Source organism: Ambystoma mexicanum, chromosome 11, assembly GCF_040938575.1.
Source record: "Ambystoma mexicanum isolate Mex_15411 chromosome 11, UKY_AmexF1_1, whole genome shotgun sequence".
Taxonomy (NCBI): domain Eukaryota; kingdom Metazoa; phylum Chordata; class Amphibia; order Caudata; family Ambystomatidae; genus Ambystoma; species Ambystoma mexicanum.
Window position 1 is genome coordinate 1,022,767,435 of NC_090934.1, and position 17,800 is coordinate 1,022,785,234.

The window sequence follows — 17,800 nt, forward strand, 5'->3', positions numbered from 1 at the left end:
AACCCCACCTGGAAAACAAGAAGTGTAGGTGGGTATGATTATGGATCAGTATTTACACAATTTCTGTTATTAAGAGAAAGGGGGAAGGCAACCACAATATATAACGTGGCCACAAATAGACATAGATAATTTGAAATGCAAATGACCTTGTTTGACTTCATGTGCAGGAAAGTGAATTTATGAGTTAGAGAGAATGACATCAGGAATGATGTTAGAAATAGGTGATATAAAAGACCTGCTAGCAGCCATTCTAGGGAAGAGGGCTGACAGCATTTGGAGACGAGCAGGGTATGCGAGTGCCACGGCACAAAACACGACACATGATGGGGTACCTTTTAATATCTGTAGAGCAGATGTATGGTGGGCGCTCAGGGTACAATATCCCAATACATCAGACATGGGTGCGATTATGACTAGGAAAATGGGTGAGGATGAAGATCCGGTTGCCTTTATTCAAGATATTCAAGAACGCTGGCGTCTCAAGACGAGAGAACCATGGGGTAAAACAGTGGCATTATTTTACCACTTTTTATGTCAGAGACTGGCAAAGCTAGTGCAACGGCAGATGAAGAAACAGGTAGGGATGGAAGCGAAGCCATGGCCAGAGATACAACTGACTATCGAGCATCATTGGTGATTGTTACAGGAGAAAAATAAGAAGAAAGTTGAGAGCAGAAAGCAGGAGGAAGAAAAGTTAGTTCAGAAGAAATTGTCAAAATTAGCCATAGAGGGAGCAGTATTGACAAATGGTGAAGGTGTGACGACACAAGAGATACGGCCAGGACAGCAAAGCAATGTAGTGCACCCTATGGATCAGAGTGGCTACAATTTCCGGCCACGAGGGAGAGGGAATGAACCTAGGGGAGGACGAGGTGGATCCAAAAACCTCATGGAGGAGGTGGATTTAATGGTGGACAGCTGCAGCAATGTTGGAACTGTGGAAGGATGTGACATATAGCCAGAATGTGTAGAAGTAGAGGGGGCATGCAGCAAAACTGGCAAACTCCAAGAGGGGTGATGGGCTATGTTCCCTAATACAATACAGAAACACAAGAGTATTATGCCCAAGATCACACGCAGAATCAGACACGCGCTCCGCAAACACAGCAAACAAAGCAAACACAGCAAACACTGCAAGCTCCATTACAAATGCAACCACTACAAGGGCAACCACAGCAATTGCCTATGCACACACAACAGATACAAACTCAGCAAGCATAGACACAACAGGCCATGGTACAACACTGGAATACAAATGCAAGAGTTCTGCAAGCATCCACACCTAGAATAGGGAGTGTGACCATGGTAGGAGGAAATCCTTTCACCAGTACAGGGATGAATTTATATCCACATTAGGAAAGCCCACAGTGCGACCTGATGTGTCCAGTGTTATCAGTCAGACCAGGCCCCTCAGGGGAACCAAGGGTCAAGGTAATGACAGGAGACAAGATATTTTAATTTCTTATAAACACTGGAGTGACTCGCTCCTGTGTTCGGGAGGGAAAATACCCAACATCAAGCATTGCCATGAATGCGCTTGGATTCTCTGGGGATACCAGCTTAGTTCCTTTTACAAATGAATTACCAATCTCTATAGGAGAACATGACGTGTCTATGCCATTGTTGTATTCTCAGCAGACACCAGTTAACATATAAGGGCATGACTTGATGACAAAACTTAACCTGACAATATGTTTCACTGATGAAGGAATAGTGTGCTCCACTCCAGGGATACATTACACGAATGTAAGAGTTTATATTAGCATTCTCAAACCAAAAAGCATTATGAGGAGTTCCTTTAGTTCCAGAAGTATTTTTGTAAGGAGTCACTGTTTTATTAAAGTGGTTACCCAGGTTGGTAGGTAGGATATTGAGAATACCTGAAGAGTTTTTGTTTAGACCAGAAACACTGATGGATAATGAAGAAGGACAAGTTATCCCCTTACAGTTAGAAGCAGCAGTGGTTAGAGAAGAAAGGGTGGTTGTCCATGCGACAGATGATGAGGGAGGAGGATGGAGAGCAGTGATAGCCCATGTGAAGGATAGAGGTTGACAGACTTGACAGACGAGGAGCTTCTCAGGGATGATTATTCAGAGGATGAGTTATTATTTTTCATAAGTCTCACTTATTCGATTAAAGTGGAGAATAGAGCAATACTGCAGAGAATGGCAAAAAAGAATTCATTTTTCCAGGAAGATTGCAAGAAAGTGACAAATATTTTATGGACCTACAGTCCATATGATGTGGGTCTATTGAAGGGAGCCTAAGCAGTTAAAATCAAACTTAAACCAGGAGCAATCTTGCCATGATCAAAACACTATCCCATGCCCAGAGAAGCAGATTAAGTTTTATTTGAGAATATTTCTGTTTCAAGGAAGCACAGAATATTAGTGCCATCCGGGTCCCCATGTAACACGGCTGTGTACCCAGTGAAGAAATCAACTGGGGGATCGTGGAGATTTACTCAGGATCTCCATCCCCTAAACAATATTGGTGAAGCAATGTTTCCTTTCCTTTAGTTACAAATCCTGCTACTATATCATGCAAAATCCCATCTAAGGCCAAATATTTTACAGTAATGGATTTAAAGAACGTATTCTTTTCAATTCCCCTTCATAAAAACTCACAAACTTGACTTCATTTTTGTATAAAAACAGCGCCTAAAACATACTCATCTTCCTCAGGTGTACTGTGAGTACCCCTCAATCTGTAATAGGGTTCTCCAGATGGATTTAGGTAATGTACAACTTGAGAGTGCAATAATCCAGTATGTAGATGATATATTAAGGTGCAGTGAAACAGAAGAGCAATGCAGGGAAGACTCAGTTCGACTAATGACAATACTAGCAGAAAAAGGATACAAAGTAGACAAAAAAATTACAATATTGTCAGGAAGAGGTCCTGTATATAGGATAGTTAATCCCTCAAGAAAGACTGTATCTGGCCATGGCGGCAGCAGGACTGTGTGTGCCTGTGGGGGCAGCAGGACTGTAGGTGTCCGCAATGGCGTTCATGAAGTAGCTGGTTTGTGGGTGGCAGGATTTCGTAAACACATTAGGGAGACGGTGGGAACGACTTCCTAGATGTGCTAGCCTCTGCCACATCGAAGCGGGGGCAGAGGAGGAGAGTGTGAGTAGAAGGTTGACCAAGCAGGTAGAGGAATTGAGAGTGTGGAGATTTTTGGGTCACACCACAAATCTAACATAACCATGTAACTATATCTCCCAGTTAATCCACATGTGATGCTGCCTATCGATGCAGACAATGGCTACTGACACCTGGGTGAAAACCACAAATAGCAGACCAAAGTTACAATCAAGCACACATAAGGACACATAATGTCACAGAACGTGCCTTTGCGGTGCTGAAGAACTGATGGAGCTGCCTGCACAGTAATGGAGGCACACTCATGTGTTCTCTGGGATAAGTGTGCTGCATCATCCTAGTGTGCTGTACCTTACACAACATTGCAATGCGTAGGGGTGTACCATTGCCAGCAGATGCAGTCAGTGAGGATGAAGCAGGTGAAAGAGGAGACCCAGCAGAGGAGGGTTTACCAACACACTCTGAAGAATTGGTGCGTGTCCCGAGATTAGCATTCTTAGTGCATGTAGATTATGTTAGGACATTAGGTGGTCAGTGAAGCACGGATCTCAGTGCCACTGACACAGGGTTGGGGGGCTTCAAAGTTCGGACAGCGCAGGTCATGTTAGACGTTATACAACTGTCACTGGCGACCAAGTGGAGTTGAGTAGATTAGCAGTGGGAAGACCAGTAGATGGTCGAACGGCTGAATGGTGGGGGGTGTGGTTTGGTAGGAATGGGGTAGCGATATAGGGTTGTACCAATGGTAGCACATACCTTGTGGACTTGGAACAGAGTGGTGTTGGCCCCTTTAGTTCCAGACAGGCCCAGACAGGAGATGTTGTTGCCCTTAATAGTGGGCCTTGAATGTGGGTTTGCTTCGCCCACCAGATCACATCAGCTGGGGATGATGTCCGTGCGCTTCTCCAATCGCAGCTCAGCATATTGAAATTCAGTAACCCTGTACCTGATTTGCACACCAGAGCGTTACAGTGGGTCAGGGGTGTAGAGGCGGCTGCAGTGGCTGCCATTTTAGCCTTCAGTGGCTTTCACTATCCCAAGGCTGCAGGCCTGGGATACATCCTTCCGTAGACTACTCAAAACCACGCTGTTCAACTAACCCTGCCTCACCTGTATTCTCACCACTGTATGTATGGAAATAACAGCAAATGTATGAAAATATGCTTCTATGCAAATCTGTGTATCTGTATATTCACCATGTATGCCTGTAACAAGTAAGACTTCTTTAGCGCCAGGATGCCCCCGGGCAGATGTGCGCTCTATAAATCCAAATAAATAAAAATAAATCCGTGCAGGCTGCTGTAGGGGCAGGTGGGGCCTTAGGTACATAGCCAGTACCAACCCAGACAGGAGATGGTGTTGCCCTTAATTGTGGGCCTTGAATATGGCCCAGCTTCGCCTGCCGGCTTGCATCAGCTGGGGATGATGTAAGAGCGCTTGTTCAATCGCAGAGTGGCATATTTAAATTTTGTAACTCTGTACCTGATTTGCTCGCCGAAGAATTCCAGTGTGTCAGGGGTGTAGAGGCTGTGGCAACGGCCATCTTAGCCTTGCTGGTGGCTTCCATTAGCCACATGTGCTTGCTGTTGTCTCAGTGTTTGCAGGTGGATCGCCACTAACACTAGGTGTGCCTCTGCAATTGCAACTTTCTCTGGTGGATAGGCAGGGCTTATTCCATTACTTTTATGCCATTTCCTCAGAATCTATTGATTTTATTTATTTATTTCATTTTTTCATTTGTAATGCACCCAAGCCCACAGGCATCAGGGCACTGTTGCGAACCAGTTACATGGTAAATCAGCTTCATCAAACATACAACAACCGGTAAATCAGGATCAACATACAAGAATGGGCAAGATGAAGTGGCAGCAATAAGATTGGGGTGTGGCAGTTGCAGATGACATCCGCGGACAATTAGGCAAATGTCAAGTTTTTATACCCTTCCGGACGGACCACTAAGAGTCCTCTGCTCTTAGATCAGAAGGGAGGGCGTTCCAGTGGTTTACGCCCACTGTAGGGAAGCTAACCCCACCTCTTCTGGCTCTTTTCACCTTTGGTAGGATCAGGTGATGGGCATGGATCGATCTTACCGGTCTGGTCATCTTGGTTCTCACGATTTTCTGCAATAGGTATTCTGGGCCTGTGTTGGTTAAACATTTGTGTGTAATCGATAGGGTTTTGTAGATGATCCTTTCCCGAAAAGGCAGCCAATGGGCCTTTTTCCTGGCGGCTGAGATGTGGTCTCTTTTTAAGATGTTCAGTGCTGCTCTGAGGGCATTGTTCTGAATTACCTGTAGTTTGTTGATGTTTTAATTGGAGGTCCTTGCAGAGAGGACATTGCAATAGTCTAGTCGTGCACCACTAATTGCTCGGGCAATCGTCAGGCAGCTGTCTGGGGTCAGGAATTGTCTGGCTGAATTGATGAGCTTAGCAGTGCAAGCAGCAGAGGACGCAATTGCGTTCACTTGTTTAGTGAGGGATAGTGCAGCATCCAGGTGGACGGCCAAGGTTTTTACAGAGGTTAGGACAGGGATGTGCATCCCAACTATCGAGAAGGAGGTGTATTGGGGGCTGAGTTTCTTCAGCATCACAGGAGAGCCTACCAAAAGGATTTCAGTCTTGTCGTCGTTTAGACAGAGGTAGTTAGTGGCCATCCAAGCCAGGATTGTGGAGTACATTTTGATAATGGTGAGGGAGTCTTCATTGAAGGAGCATGACAGGGGGAGGAGGATTTGTGTGTCATCGGCATAATTCATGTATGATATGCCGATGGAATCCAGGAGGTCAAGTAGAGGTTTGATAGAGCTGTATTAGAGGGCAGGGTAGATGCAGGAGTCTTGAGGGACACCACACGGAATGGGTATGGGGGGGGAATTCACAGTGTCTGAGAAGACTCTCATAGATCTTCCTTCCAGGAATGAGGCTATCTATGATGCAGCTTTGTGGGAGACATTGGCTGAGGTCGTGAGGTGGTGGCACAGTGTTTTGTGGTCTACTAGGTCAAAAGTGGCCGAAAGATAGAGTAGGAGGAGGAGTGCTGGTTTGCCCTCATCTCTGAATGAGTCGAGTTGAATTTTCAGATCTAGTAATGCTGTTTCCGTGCTTTGGCCAAATCCACATGACGTAGGCATGCTAAAAGAGGTAACAACTGTAAAGATAACTCTCAAATCAGGAGCCATACTCCCATGGGTCAAGCAATACCCCCTATCCAGAGAGGCAGTAAAAGGAATTCAGGAAACACTGCAGGCCCATTTGCAGCAAAGGATTATAGTGCCCTCCACCTCCCGATGTAATGCGGCTATATATCCGATTAAAAAAGTAATGGGGGGCAGTTGGGGGATGATGCAGAATTTAAGGCCCCTTAACAACATTGTACAGAAAGAGTTTCCACTCGTCCCTAACCCGGCATCCATTTTGTGTAGCATTCCCAAAGAAGACACAAATTTAACGGTGGTAGACTTGAAGAATGCATTTTTCTCAGTGCCCCTCCATCAGGGCTCACAGTACCTTACAGCATTCCCCCTGGGAGGAAAGCGCTATGAACACCGGCACCTGCCCCAGGGGTACTGTGAAAGCCCCAGTATTTTTTTACAGGATACGGCACGAAAATCTAGGGAACATTCAGGTGCCCAGCACGATCATTCAATACATAGATGACCTACTGGTCTGCAGCGACAGCGAACAGAGCTGTCGAAGGGATTCCATTGCACTACTATAGTTGCTATCAAAGAAAGGGTACAAAGTGGACAATAAAAAGCTCCAGTACTGTGTACAGAAAGTGCTCTGCTTAGGTTAACTTATCTCTAATGATGGCAAAAGGATTAACCCGGAAAGAGCAACTATAGCGCGCCCCACTCCCAAGCCAGTCACAGTGAAAGACATGCAAAAGTTCCTAGGGCTCTGCAACTATTGTAGAGCATGGATCTTAGACTATGCAGCATACACCTACACCAGACTGCTCCTACAGCACCTCAAAGAAGCCCAGAAAGAGGGCAAAACAATTCAGTGGACAGCAGAAATGATGACCAGTTTTAATGAGTTCAAAGATGTGATTTCGCCACTCCTGACTACAAACAGGAATTCTACATTTTCTCTCACTCAAACAGCACACTCATGACAGCAGTGCTCAGACAAAAAGAGTGTAGTGCAGCAGCATCCTCGAATCTGTCATGCGGGGCAGTTCGCTTGCAAAAAATCCCTTGCTGCCACAGCCTTCGCTATTGAAAAAAGTTCCACAATTGACATGGGATGCTCTGTAACATTATATGTCGAGTACTCACTCTTTGCTATATTAGATCAATCCAAATTCACGCTCACCACACAAAGAGCATCAGCATATGAAATGATACTGCCCAGCCCCCATATCCATGTAGTGCAGTGCAGAACAGTAAATCCTGCCACGTTTCTCATTAAGCCATGCACAGCCGAAGACATACAACAGCATGATTGCGCATCATATGAAGGGAAGGTGACGATATCCCCAAAGCCATGAACCACCCCTTACAGGAAGGAGAAGTACTTTTCGTTGATGGGTCCTCATCCATTGACCAGGAAACAGGTGAAAAACATGCTGGGGCAGCAGTGGTGCACCTAGAAGAGGGAGAATATGAGACACTGGTCATGAAAAGATTACCCAGGCATTATCCCGCACAAGCAGCAGAACTTGTCACACTCATAGAAGCCCTGCGGCCTGAAAAGGTTGCCACCTTACCATCTCTTCAGACTCTGCCTATGGTACCACCATGGTGCATGTTGGTCTGTGTGCTGGAGTAGGAGGGGGTTCAGAAGAGTGGATGGCTCACCGGTGCATCATGCTGCCCTACTTAATGTTTTGATTTCGGCCCTCGCAGAGCCCACTGTGGTAGCGGTCGCTAAATGAGTAGCGCACACCCACAACACACGAAATATCATTGGGGAACGCGGCCGCCGATGTGGCAGCAAAAGAGGCGGCATACTGTCCAATACCTGCAACAGCCGAATATGTCGTGGCCACATCCAATACAGAGCAACGCACAGGGGCATACACAGCTCTCCCTATAGCACACATTATCAAACTACAGTGTAGGGCACCCACAGAAGAACAGGATCTATGGCTCAAACGTGGGTGCATCCAATCACCCATGGATCTCTTGTGGAGACAGCATACCACAAGAAGAGTAGTGATGCTTGTGGAGTTATTATACACAGCGTTTGAACAGTTTGAACATTTCCCCTCACATAGTTCTAAGCAACACATTGCAGCAGACCTTCAGGAAGATTGGTGTGTCCCAAATTTACAGGAGCACCTGGCAAAGATGGCGGTCCAATGTACAATGCGTCAAGGGTTGAGCAAGGGAATTACACCGAGAACGCTGAAAGGGACATTGCCCCGCCCTGTGGGTCCCTTCCGTGAGCTGCACATTGACTATGCAGACATGGAAGAAAGGTGCAATGGGGCACGATATCTAATTTTGGTGGTGTGTCTATTTTCCTGATGGGTTGAGGCTGGCCCATGTGCCCACCCAGACGCCAAGTGTGCTGCAAAATGTCTTGTCAGAGAGGTTTTTTTCCCCGATGGGGAGTGTGCAATGTCCTACGATCAGACAATGGGACACAGTTTTTCAATGAACTCTTCAAGGAGGTGGCCACTCTGTTGGGGATTAAACATTGTATGTGTTGCATTTACCACTCACAAGCAAACGGGATGGTCAAAAGAATCAATGCCTCCTTAAAAGCAGACTTTCCAAAACTATGCAATACCCTGTCACCAGAAAGAAGAGCATCAGATGCTCATAGAGCAGCTATGATTCTGGGTGAGGAGTGCAAACAGTACCTAACACAACTTTCACGTGTGATCAGATGCATCTCAAAGAAAATGACACCACCCCGCACACAGGACAGAGAGACTACAACTAACCCACTGGCAGACACCACGCCCACCCAACCATTGTTGCCTGGGGAATGGGTCTATGTCAGAAGCTTTGTTCGAAAATGGAACACCCCTAGGTTCCATGGGCCCTATCAAGTGGTGTTTTCTACCCCCCTTACAGTAAAGGTGAAGGGGCTGTGATATTGGATACACCCCTCTGATGCTCGTCGGGCGCCACAGGACACCACATCAGACATCCAGACAGAAAGCAACAGCACTACCTCATATGAGTAGCTCTAAGCTTACCATATTTGGCATTGTGAAAATTAATTACAGTACATGCATTGCTGCTAGAGCATGGGCTACAGAAATTAAACCTCTTTAACTCTATCTATCTCTCTCTCTCTTGCACTTTCCTTTCTACCCTCCACGTTTTTTCCAATTTCCACAGGTGCAACAATGATGGAGATGGCACCACTAAGAGATTCTTCAAATGTAGAGAGTAGTAGAAGTAGAATTAGTATTACTAGGGCCTACAGCTTTGACAGTGGCCTCTACTTTCCGGAAATTTTGTTCACGATATGTATGTTTGTTTTGGGTATTTATTGGGGGCATCTTTTATCTGGGCGGGCCATCTAAAAGAAGGGGGTAGGGTGTTAACTGGACTTGGGATGGAAACAAATGGACCCGGAATGGGAGTACACCCTTGAACATTACAAGACTAGATTTGAATGACACAAAAATGCTCTCAAATGTTACTACAGCTCTCCTAAATGTAACTACAATGCCACCCAGTGTCCCCAATTCTATTTTATGCACTCTACAAAAGCTAAAATCGACCATACCCTCCGGGGTGTTGCTGGGGGGAGCTGAGAGGGCTATAGCCCTGGGTCTTTTGGTTGTAGCCCCGGATAGAGGCTGAGGAGTGGAAACCAAAAAGGGTAGCTAGCCCACAGTCCCGACACTCTCACAATTAGCGTAGTCCCGGATCTTTTCCAGACCTAGCAACACCCCTGCATACCCCCCTTTTCTGATTTGAATGAAAAGCTGAATGTGAGCATGTCAGCAGAAACAGCTGATGTTTTCTTAATGTCAACGAATGATACAGGTTATAATAATAATAGCCTTGTGAATAATAGCAGCTACCAAACCACAATATGTAGTAGTACAATGTTCGAACTATTGATGCCAGGAGTAAAACAAACTCTATGTAAGGTTAACAGTACTAAAGAAAAAATAGCATTAAGGGAAAGGCTCACATTGTGTAGTGACAGAAAGAGAAGGCAAGTGCGCCAACGTAAATATGATGCATATCATGGTTTAAGATTAGATGTGGTGGGAGACCTTCACCACACCAAACACTCGAACAGTTGATGCTCTGACATGAGTGCGATGGGAAGGCGAACAACTGATTGGAGTGGCTATGTTTGCTCCTTAATGCTGCATGCATCTGGGGCACCCAAGGTCTTAGTACCACAAGAAGTACCCATGATAGAGAAACAATGGGCCTCATTATGAGTTTGCTGGTTCGGTAACAACGGTACTGGTAAGCTTGCTGGTACCGTTGTTACCGGACTGGCAAACTACGAGCTCTGCTCACGAGTGCCTTCACGCCCGCCAAGCCTGACCTTGCGGGTGTACTGGCACCCGCGAGCAGACCATGTCAGATGCACCGACACCATTCACGAATGGTGCCAATGCAACCAACCTCCCATTCCCATTGAGCCCTACATGGCTCAATGGGAATGGGGAGCATTTTTTCCAGCGCCCACGAATGGGCAATTATCGGATCTGGCTGGGCCATAATGACCTGGTAATTGCCCAATTGTGGGCACCAGAAAGAAAATGATAACGGCAGCAGCCATGCCTGTTATACCGGCATGGCTACCGCTGGTATTATAATGTCTGATTCACCTTGCACTATGTAGGATCAAAGGCACTTTTCAGGCACGCAATGTCCATCTAGAACTCATTGATCCTCATCCCCAAAAGTGCAAAACGAGTTTGAGCAACCCTAACTGTCTCAAAGAATCACACCTAGTGATCAAGGGAAGAAGATATGTCAATAATGAATGGCAAGACACAATATTTGTATGCAGAGCCGAAGGACTACTGGGGATGTCAGAGAAAATTGCAAAAACGAGTGGAGCAGACACACATGCAAACATGGACAGAACATGTCACAAAGCTAACTTGGGTCAAGGCCCTCGAGAAACCAGTGAGGTGCACCCACAGAAATCATACAAACGTTGTTTTTTCAGCGAGGGGACAGTGGCTGTTGAGTCAAACGAACAATGCAATCGAACTGTCATGGTACCCGACCTCAAGAAAGACACAGCTGCACTGATGGACTATTATTGGATCTGCGGCCAGCAAGCATACCTGCACCTCCCGCCTTCTTGGAGGGGGTACTGTTCACTAGCAACACTGCATTTTTCCTTCTCAAGCTCTTCGCTCATCCGCCTCCAACTCCCTCAGGGTCAGTTGCTTCTCCAAGCAACTAGTTGGTGGTAGATCTCTTTCTTCGGCTGGGTCTCACTCTGGAACAGCCTCCCTACCTCCCTGAAACTTGAGGAGAACCATCTCTGGTTCCCGAAGCACCTCAAAACCTTCCTCTTTGCTTCTGCTTTCTCTACTCCTCTCCCCTGCTGAACTCCTGACTGAAACTGCACTGGTCACCTGGCTACCCTCTGATCTCGGGCCCAGGTCCACTCCCCCGCCAGCTGCACACCTGCACTGCCTCCTGGGCAACCCCTGCACTTGGGAGATGTTTCTGTATCCTTACAGTCCCCACCAGCTCTTGACACCTGATGTCTGCACTTACCCCTGCACTTGCCACAAGCTGGCCACACTTTTTCCTATTGTTTTTATTTATTCTATTGTTTTTATTTATTTGTTACTGTTGATGCTATGTACTGCACTGCACCTTACCCCTTCCCCTGCACGTTCCTTTACCCCCCTGGCCTGCACTTGCGCGATCTCAATATCACCTGTCCTAGTAAGATCGTTGTCTCTGTCCTCCCTCTGTTCCCCTTCCCTTGCCTCGTCGCGCCTTGAAACACTTGTGTATAGGCGCTTTATAAATGCCATATTATATCATACCATATCTTTCTGCCCTGCTGGTCATGCCCGAGGCGCACCTAAAGGGGAGACTCCTGCTCGAAGCTCCCACTGCACCCCCCACCTTAGAAGCTCGACTCAAACACCCATCACTGAACATTCACAAAGGAAAAGAGCATCAAATGACATCTCCAATGACTCATCTGAGCTTCTGGTACAGATACCTGAAGAATATAAGCTCTACAATTCAGCAGAGACATTTATTGCATCCTTAGTACCCAGTATCCAGACAAGGGCCTATGCCAAGTGGCTCCAGATAGTTTGTTGGGAATTAATCCAGCTGGCAAACGAAAAGGGTTCAACGTCATCAAGTTGGAATTAAGGGCTCTAAGGCTCATGACAATGCAAAACAGGTACGTCTCCGACCTCCTGACAGCTATGGAGGATGGTGTTTGCAAAAAGATCGGGAGTTCATGTTGCACATTTGCACCTTCTGGAGACGCTAAAAACGGGACATTGTCACACGTCATCGCTGCTGTACATGAGATAGGGGTGAAAATGAAGAAAGAAGCGGGGTCAAAGAAGACTGGTTCACCCTGGACTTCAGCTTAGTCCCATCATGGCTTGGAACATTGGTGAAGATACTGGTCCCTATCATCGTGGTTCTCCTGGTGATCGTGCCAATTGGGTCTCTGATGTTGTGCCCCTTCCTTCCTCCTTTCAAACTGCTTTCTCCTGCCATGTGTCTATATTAGTCTGTTTGTGCAGCTTTTCTGTGAACAAACCATTTTATTTTTTGTAATTTGTTCATCACAGCATAAATTAGTAATTCCCATCACTTTACATCCAATTCGTCCTGATGAGGCTGGTCCACAAATCATCTTGAGGACCCTTGGTTAAAGCCAAAACTCGAGTTGACGAAGCTACTGGATATGTGTATCTCCAAGAAATAGCGACTTTGTAGTAACACAACTGACGGTTATACAATGATTACACAGTAATATTAAATAGTGTAAAATGTGAACACTTGTAGATAACCTTTTGGTTTAAGGTATCCAGTCTGTTTTGTTATGTATGACTCTGTATGATTTTAATCTGTGATTTTCATTACGGTTGGCAATGTTATGCATGTTTTGTGGTATGTATGAGTGGTGTGAGAGTAGCAGGTGTGTCTGTTAATGGTAGGCTAATATTGGTAAAATTGATTTGCAATTTAGCACTGCAAACATTGTTTTAGGTGATTAATGTTATGTTTGTTTGAATTTTTTGAACAACGATATAAATGAGAATAAAGACATTTTGTTTCACGTCCATTTAAAGATAGCTTTTTGAAAATTTGCTATACATGGCTAGAGGGCATTGTGCTTTTTGTGTGTGTTATAGACCTAGTTATAGGTTGCCTACTGCCCTAGCCCCTGATAAGCTTTAGCTTTCACCTCCTTCTTGTTTTTGGCAAACTATACAGAACAAGGGTTCAACGTCATCAAGGTGGAATTAAGGGCTCTAAGACTCATGACAGATACGTGTTGTACCTCCTGACAGCTATGGAGGGAGGTGTTTGCAAAAAAAATTGGGAGTTCATGTTGCACATTCGTACCTTTTGGAGAAGCTGAAAGCGGGACATTGTTACATGTCGTCGCTGCTGTACATGAGCTAGGGGTGCAAATAAAGAAAGAATTGGGGGTCAAAGAAGACCGGTTCAACCTGGCCTTCAGCTGAGTCCCATCATGGCTTGGAACATTGGTGAAGATGCTGGTCCCCATCAATTGGGTCTCTGGTGTTGTGCCAAAGCTGTGCCTAATAGAGCAATGATGATGGTTACTATTGGGAATAATAAAGTACCTTGTGATACAAAAGAAATCCAAACTGAGCAAAGTGACGGCCCCGCACACCACATGGTCCCCATCCCTATTGCCGATGTAGTTGACAACTTGTACCACACAACTATTGTACCTCCTTCGGATCCCGAAAATTCTAAAGATGTGTGGGTAGATTTGGCAGGCAATGGGGGTGCATATACATGACCTGCACACCTGAACAGTATGCCTCACATGGCCAGAGTTTGAGGCATATGTGCAGAACATGGATGCCCATAAAGGGAACATCAGCATGGGACAAAGCAGAAAGGCGCACAAATGAGCCGAAATATGGGTGGGGAGAATTTTTTACTGTAGAAGTAACAAAAAAGGGGAATGTTGGGATGGAAATTAGCCTATCAGACCCCCTAGACGATTCCAAGTAAGACGAACACCATATGAGATGATATAACGTACATGGGGGGAGTAATCTGCACTATCACACAACATGTAGAGGCACTGTAGCGCTTAGAAGTAGATGTGCGGTACTAGAAAACCCACAGCCCATGAATCCATTTTGTATTAGGCCCAAAAGGGACAAGTTGCAGGCTTGCGCTATTCACGTTCTTTGCTCACTAGGCCTAATTCCTGCAGAACAGACTAACTTCGCAAGAGCCCTGTTCCCATGGGAGACCACTCCCCCTCGTTCCTCTAGTGTTGCGAATATTTAATATCTTCCAAAAGTATGCACCCTGTAAGAGCGTGAGACAACACCAGGCTCTGAGTCCATTCATCTCCAGTAAATTGCCATTAGGCCTCTAACCCCCACCCAGCGAGGCCAGAGCCAGCCCCACACCACTGACCTGACCCCCACACCTTTGCATTCCCCATTAAGAAAGTGACCCCCCTGTCCCAACACCAATCAAGTATCCCCAGAAGATCTAAGCATGCACGGCTGTATTTCCTTCAAGCGTGAAAATATATCCCTTGTAACACGAGGTACAGGGAGGGATAAATTAAAGATCAAAACCCTGGGTGGAAACCTTGAGTGCAGGAACTGTGGTATCAATGAAGCCCTGAATGTGTGGGTCAGCGCGACTGTATTTCATCCTCCCTTCACCCTGGCACCATCTCCCGTGCCGCCCAGGTGCCTGCCACATTGAGTTAATATTCAGGCTTAGCATGTCTAGATTAGATAGGAGCAATGTATTAATGTGTGCCTCGACCTTCACCGCAAGGATGAGCCCAGCTGACACACGTGGATCCAGACCGACGGGGAAGAACTGACCAATTACTGCCTGGCATCCCCTATGGAGCAGGCTCATGTGTAAGGTGATTCCAATCAGCGGCACCCATTTGTAATGTATGTTATGATGCGTTTGGGGTTTTTAAGCCCCTGTTTGTGACTGTTTTAGTTGGAGCGCTCTCGAGCAGCAGAGTCCTTTGCTGATTTTTGTATTCTATACAATTAAACCTTGCTATCCTTGCAACGCTATCTCCTGGCCTATTTCCCTAGCAAGTTGTCTTTATTCTGGAGTGTGCGTAAAATGGGACTTGACTTCATTGGCCGGAAACCAGATTGATGCATCCCCAGGATGTAAATAGTTTCGAGGTATAGTTGGATTTGGTTGTAGGCTGCCCTATCCAGAATCTTTAACAGAAAGGGTACTGGTGTGATAGGGCGGTAGCTGTTTGGAGCTAGAGGGTCGAGCAAGGGTTTTTTCAGTGATGGGCGTACACAGGACTCTTTTAAACTAGCCAGGACCCGACTAGAGGTGAAAGAGGCATTAATGAATTTCATAAGGAAAGGGACTAGAGATTCTCAACAATCTTTGATGATGTTGGCAGGGCATATGTCCCCTTTGCATCTAGATGGTTTGAGATTTTTCAGAATGTTGGCCTTTTCGGATTCCGAGACTTCACTGAAGTGGAATGCTTTAATATTGTGTACTTTGGAGGTAGTGGAGGTAGGTTGATGGTGCTAACAGCTGCTAATTTCGTTTGTATTTTTAGTTGTAGAGAGGTTATTTTTCATCACATGGAGTTCTGAATGTTAGTACACCATGTCTCTTCTTTGTTGAAAGTGGTGGGGTGGAGGGGTGGTGGGGGGTGGAAAGGGTCTCCAATTCTCTGAGAATTCTGAAAATGTCTTGGGAATTGGAGTTCGCCTTGGCTAACATAGTGTTGTAGGCTTCCGCTTTGGCTGCTGTAATGGCTTGCTTTTATTCTTTGGCAATTATGGTACAGGTGGTTTTGGGTAGGTCAGTGGGGTGTTTCTTCCATACAGCTTCTGCCTGTATTTTTTTGGATCGTAGAGCGTGGAGTTCCGGGGTGAACCAGGAGTTGATGTGGCTTGAACTTTGACCTTTCTAGGGAGAAGACGGGCCACCGTATTGATCGCATTGGTTAGAGTGATTGAATACAAGTCTGCTAAGACCTTTGGGTCTTCGGAATCTAGGTGTTCGGGGTTAGGAGTGCAACAAGGGGGGGGTGGTTGTTGTGGCGTACATTTCTGGTGGTATTTACGACGATTTTGTGGCGTAATCACTGCTCCTTATTCCGATGCATGTACGCCTAGCAGACCGCCATTTTTACATCAGTGCTGTGGCAGTGCCAATGGCGGATTGATGTTAGCTTCGTTAGTTTCACTGTACTTCCAACTGTTTTTTGGCGGATATGTGCAGAAATGCACTTTACGACATACTCTAAATGGGCACCATTGTAGATAGGTGGAGGTTTGGGGGGTTCATGTGGCGTCTCGACATTGGGACAAGAAGGACGAGGTTTTTTGGAAAGGTTCGATTGACTAGGACTTACTTTGATTTTCAGAACATTGCTTGGATAATTGAAACACCCTTCTTTTGCAATTAGGCTTTCCATTGAGTGTCCCGGTGGCTAGCACATGATGTTTGGGGCTTATGTAAAGCTGTACCGGGGAGATGCTCCTACCCTTATCTTAAATGTGCTTTGAAGCTGGCGCATTAGCACTAAAAAAAAAAAGTAAGACAGACCTAGAATATGTTTTTGGGTCTGCAGCCTGTACTTACATTTTAATCCCAGCTTCCCCAATCGACCCACACGTGTGATCCTGGGCAAGTAACTTTATCTCCTGAGTATTTATTTCACCCCTCTATCCCCCCAGAGGTTTAAGAGCTTTATAAAAAAAAAGACGGAACAGTTACATTGACACCAAAACACATGCGTGAGAGTGCACATTGCTACTGCTCCTCACTGGCTGCTAGTTTTGGTTTGCATGCATACAGCCTTCCTTATATAACATACATGTATACAATATATGGAAGCAAGTCCAAACATTATGGGAGGGGAAAACTTAGCAGGTACTCCTGTCCTTAAAGCCTTCCCGGAGTATGTACCTCAAGGTCATGGTCTGTCTGAATCTTTCTTCTTGGCAGGGGTTTGGTCTGGCCTCTCAGGCTTGCATAAGCACACGTGATGTCACAGTGATGAAAGATTGTGTGTGCGCGCGATGCGCAACAGGAAAAGGGGTAAGCACGTTCTGGAATGCAGGAAGACAGTTTGCCATGAAATACTTGTCAGGCGGATGTGTTCAATTACTGCTATGCACACTTCCTGTCTGCGTCACCAAAGAATGTGTGTCAACGGGTTCCGAATGCTGAAATTCTTACAGTAATGCTCTACTAGCGTGTTGCAGGGCATAGCACACACTACCACACCCTGTAGCACATTCTAATTCAAAGACTGGACGTTCCAACCTAACAAGGGCCGTGCTTTGCTCGCGCATTCAGCTGCTCGGAATGTATGATATTCTGACCATTCTGTTTTCTCACAAGCCTAAAGCTCTTGTGAGAGGTTCGCGCGAGTTCGGAAAAGGGGACTTCACACCTAATGAAGGGTGCGACATTAGCTCTAGCGCAGTGGTTTCAAACTTTTTAATGCTGTGCCCACCCCTTTGAGTAAAATAGTTTTCACTCCCCCATAAGGATTAACAGCTCATAGTTTCTAATAAAT